We start from the raw sequence: 5,445 nt of genomic DNA on the forward strand, positions 1-5,445 counted from the left end.
TCGGAGATGGAGGCTGAAGAGGAGGAGGAGGCTGAGGAGGATGAGGTGCAGGAGCTGTAGACCGTGGGGGCAACCCTGATTGACCTAGGGCCCGCAATCCTTGGCGTCGGGAGGACGCCTGCCCACAAGCACTTGTCCACATGCCCGTGGTTAGGTGGACTTTCCCAGTAACTGCGTTGTTGAGGGCACGTGCTTGTGTAATGCGGGAACGGCACACCGGGAGAAATAGTGGCGGCTGAGGACCGAGTACTGAGGGACGGCCGCCGCCATCAGGTAGCGGAATGCTTCAGTCTCCACGAGCCTAAAAGGCAACATTTCATGCGCAAGCAGTCGTGAAATGTGAGAATTTAGTAGTGTGGCCTGTGGGGCGTTGGCTGCATATTTGCGCTTGCGTTCCAAGGACTGGGGTATGGACAACTGAACGCTGCGCTGGGACAAGGACATGGACGTGCTTCATGATGCTGCTACTTGAGAGTGTGCAACGATAGGTGCAGGGCAGGAGGCATCTTCGCATGCACCATGGACAGGGGATTGGCTTGCATGCACAACAGTGGAAGAAGCAATGGTGCCACCTGCAGACACTGTTCCTGGACCCCGGGGTTCGGCCCACAAAGTCGGGTGCTTTGCTGCCATGTGCCTGATCATGCTGGTGTTGGTCAGGCTGGTCGTTTAGCCACCCCTGCTTGCGCTGGCCTGGCAGGTGGTGCAAATGGCCTTTTTGGGGTTATCGGCAGAGTTTTTAAAAAACAACCAGATTCGGGAAGACCTAACAGTTGTACTGGCAACTTCCTTCGTGTTGGTGTTAAGGGGAACGGTTGCCTGCCTTCTGTCTGTGGCCACCACACTGCTTCTTCCTGCCTGTTGGGGTGCTCTGTCTCCCTCCCCCTGTGTGCTGCTGTCATCGCTCTGCATGTCCTCCTGCCAGGTTGGGTCAGTTACTATATCATCCACCACCTCGTCTTCCACTTCCGCACCCTGGTCCTCCTCCTGACTTTTTGGCAATTGTGTCTCATCATCGTCCACCTCTTGTGACACTTTCCCACCGTCGCCTTTGTGTGACCATGGCTGCTCAAATATTTGGGCATCGCTACACGCGATCTCCTCTTGCCCCACTTCAGGTGGACCGGGCGAGAGGCCTGAATCAATAAATGGAAAAGTGAACAGCTCTTCAGAGTGTCCAAGTGTGGGATCAGTTGTCTCCGGGCACTCGTCATGGTGGGAGGAAGGAGGATCAGGGTGAGGAATATGCGGTCCAGACTCACGGCTACTGAGACTTGACTGTGTGGAAGACAGGGTGGTGGCGGTGGCTAAGTGACTGGAAGCATTATCCGCTATCCAACCAACAACCTTTTGACACTGCTCTGGGTTCAATAGTGGTGTGCTGCGGTCCCCTAGGAATTGGGACAGGAAGGTCGGGCGAGAAGATGTGGGTGTTTGTTGTGGCACAATTTCAGCTTGTCCTCGGCCTCTACATGCACCATCACCATCACGTCCAGTTCACCGTCCCTTGCCACGTGCCTTGCCCATTTTAAATGGAGGACAGTATCTTCCACGGTCACTACAAATGACTGAGTTTGGAGCGAACTTATATGTGATCTGTGTGACGGACAAAACAGAGTTTTAAATACCTGGCCTGTAGGTAACTAGTTTGAACAGCAAACTGGTGTGAATTGCTTCACTGACACACTGAAAGAAATTTTTAATGGAGGCCAGAAATGGCAGTATTTTCTGACAACGTATATGTGATCCGTGTGACGGAGAAAACAGTTTTAAATACCTGGCCTGTAGGTAACTAGTTTGAACAGCAAACCTGTGTCAAAAACTTCGCTGACACAGTGAAAAAAAATTGGAATGGAGGCCAAAAATGGCAGTATTTTCTGAAAACGTATATGTGATCTGTGTGACGGAGAAAACACGGTTTTAAATAGCTGTAGTTCTAGCACTGTAATATGGAAAGGACCTGGCTGTATTCTGCAGTGCCAACAAGCAAATGGCGCTGAAAAACGGTGTTCTCTGGATTGCTTTTTAAGCAAATAATGAGGATTAAGATCCCAAAAAAGTATTCCTGGCCCCTGAGACCTGGGCCTTTGTATAGAAATATCTAACAGCAGCAGAAGGCAGAATTGGAATGGAGCCTCTTGTGCTGTGTGCACTGCAGTCTGCTATATACCCTGCCTGCCTGCCTATATACACTGCCTGCCTATATACACTGCCTGCCTGATATCTCTGCAGATGGATTAGTTCTCAGAAGCACTGTTTGTTAAGATGGATATGTGTAATGTACGGTTTTTCTCCCTACACTACCTAATACACAAGCAAATCTCTCCCTAGCTCAGCAGCACCTCTCCCTACACTGTCTGATTCTGGAGTGACTGTGACGAGCATGGCGGCGCCAGGTCTGATACAGACCTGATGACGCTGTGCGGCCAGCCAATCACTGTAATGCCCACAACCACCATGGCTACGGCATTACAATGAGTGGCAGGCAATCCCTGCATGTTCATTGGCTCTCTAAAGAGCGCCAAACATGCAGGGAGGGGACCAGAGCTCCTGCGGAGCAACTCCGGAAATACTCGGCGAGCGCCGAGCATCTCGAGCAGTGAGATGCTCGGGCGAGCACCAAGCAGTAGCGAACATGCTCGCTCATCACTAGTAGTCATATGTATCTTATGCGATTAATGCGCATATGGTACCGGGGTCTGGAGAAGAGGAGACTCTCCTCCAGACCCGGGTACCATAGTACCTGTATGTAAAAAAAGAATTAAAATAAAAAATAACATTATATTCACCTTCTGATGGCCCCCACTCTGCTCCCGGCGTCGCTGCTGGCTCCGTGGCGTGGTTACAAATACTGAGGAAAAAACTCACCAAATAATGAAAGTGTGAACATTGGCTTACTAAGACGCCCAACGGCTAAAAGAAGTGACATCTCCATTCTTCAGACGTGTTCTGCTTTAAAGACGCCACAAACTAATTAGAGAAGACAAGGGTTTTAAAAACTTCTCAGAAAAACGTCAGCGGTTCCTGAAATAGATTCCACTTTAACCCCTTAACGAACGCATTTTCACGGTGGCAGTTAAGGGCATTTATGCCTCAGCGCCGTGAAAATGCGTCATTGAGGAATAATGCTGTAGCACCCCTCAGAGTCAGAAATTATCCAGGGTTTCAGCTACCAGGGGTAGCTGAGACCCTGAAGAATATGATCAGGGCTGTTTTTTCCGGTCCCCGATCATCACGAAAAAAAAAAAAGTGTGCCGCGGTTACAATGATTTCTCTCTTGTCTGACATGATATACTTGTCAGAGGAGAGAGAAATGAAGCCCCCCGAGCCCTCCCGGTACCCCCGCCGCCCCCCTGCCCTCCGTCATCTTTCTGTAAAAAAAAAAAATGGCGGGCGCATGCGCAGTGCATCCACTAAGATCTGCCGGCCAGTGCACGGAAATAATAAGGAATTTTCCCTATTGGTTCCATTTGATCACTGTGATAAACCCTATCACACTGATCAAAAGAAAAAAAAATAATAAATCAAATCCTCCTTTGTCTCCCCCTTTGTTACATAAAAATTATAAAATAAAAAATATTTTTTTTCTCTATTCTTTGCAATTAGGGTTGTGTTAGGGTTACGGTTTGGATTAGGGTTAGGGTTGTGTTAAGGTTAGGATTAGGGTTGTGTTAGAGTTAGCGTTGTGTTAGGGTTAAGGTTGTGTTAGGATTATGGTTGTTAGGTTAGGATTAGGGTTGTGTTACGATTAGGGTTGTGTTAGGATTAGGGTTGTGTTAGGATTAGGGTTGTGTTAGAGTTAGGGCTGTGTTAGAGTTACAGTTAGGTTTGTGTTAGGATTAGGGTTGTGTTAGGGTTAGGCTTGTGTTAGGGTTAGGATTAGGGTTGTGTTAGGGTTAGGGTTGTGTTACGATTAGGGTTATGTTAGGATTAGGGTTGTGTTAGGGTTACAGTTAGGGTTGTGTTAGGATTAGGTTTGTGTTAGGATTAGGTTTGTGTTAGGGTTGTGTTAGAGTTACAGTTAGGGTTGTGTAAGTGTTACGGTTAGGATTAGGGTTGTGTTAGGGTTTGGGTTAGGGTTGTGTTGGGGTTGGGATTTTTTCAAAAGTAAAAAAAAAATAAAATGATGACGATATGGCGACTAGCGTTGAGCGCAAGTGCTCGCTACTTGAGTTTGCATCGGGTGCTCGGGTATGCACTGAGTATCGCGGGTGCTGGAGTGACATGCTCGAGTCCTTACCCGCATGTTTCACATTTCATGTGACTTTTTGAATGCAAAATTTGCTGGAATCGAGAGCGGACGCCATGTCGCGTTTGGAGAGCCCCTCATGGGCCTAAACAGTGGAAACCCCCCCACAAGTGACCCTATTTTGGAAACTACACCTCTCAAGGATTTTATCAAGGGGTATAGTGAACGTTTTGAACCCAGAGGTATGACACAGAATTTGATAACATTAGGTCATTAAATTGAATAAGTTGTCATTAGTGTTGAGCGCAAGTGCTCGCTACTTGAGTTTGCATCGGGTGCTCGAGTCCCTGTCCCACATGTCTCACGGTTGTTATACAGCCAAAAAAACACTCGTGTATGGCAGGCAATCCCCTCATGTTTTTTGTTGGGTGTAACTTGCGGGACGGGGACTCGAGCACCCGCGATACTCGGTGCATACCCGAGCACCCGATGCAAACTCAAGTAGCGAGCACTTACACTCAAGACTAATGACAACTTATTTTCTGCTTCAAAAGCTGAGCGAAAAACCTGAGTGTCCTCACAGCTGAAGTGTCAGAAGAAAAACAAATGTCACCAGGGCCGCGAACAGAAAACCGCTTGAAAAATGTCTTGAAAAACACCCTAGAATTTGTAAAATAAAAACGCTTGAAAAAAGTCATAAGAAATACCCGAAAATTAATAAAAAGCTGAAAAACTTGTGTTTTAAAGAGGCCTAGAACAGTAGATGTGTGATTTGTTATATACACATAGATCTTAAAAAGTTAATAAAAATAATGAAAAGAGAAGCCTAGAACATCATTATGTAAGGTACAAAACTACATTTTTTTGTATTTTTTAGGGTATGTTCACACTGAGTTCTTTTAGGAGTTTTTAGAGCAGAAACTCTTTAAAATCTTCCTCCTGGGAAGTTTTCATTCAGTTTCTGCTTTAAAAACTCAGCCAAAAAAAAAAAAAGTGTGACCATACCCCAAGAGGTAAAATGATCTTAAAAGTAAAACACAAACATCTCATACCCTAAAGCACAATAAGTGGCAGGAATAAAAAAAAAATAAAACTATTTTTATAAAATAATATTTTCTGGTTAACATGAGTGGCGCGCACTATCCCCGGCAGTGACCACCAGGTGGCGCGCACTTCACTTCCCCGGGTGGACGCCCCTTGCCCGCGTTTTCCCCTATGACGTCAGCCCCCTCTGCGCGCTGCCGATCTGCCGGGGC

The sequence above is a fragment of the Phyllobates terribilis genome, unplaced genomic scaffold (genome assembly GCF_046119375.1).
Source record: "Phyllobates terribilis strain yellow unplaced genomic scaffold, ASM4611937v1 Scaffold_9__5_contigs__length_417890890, whole genome shotgun sequence".
In the NCBI taxonomy this organism is placed as follows: domain Eukaryota; kingdom Metazoa; phylum Chordata; class Amphibia; order Anura; family Dendrobatidae; genus Phyllobates; species Phyllobates terribilis.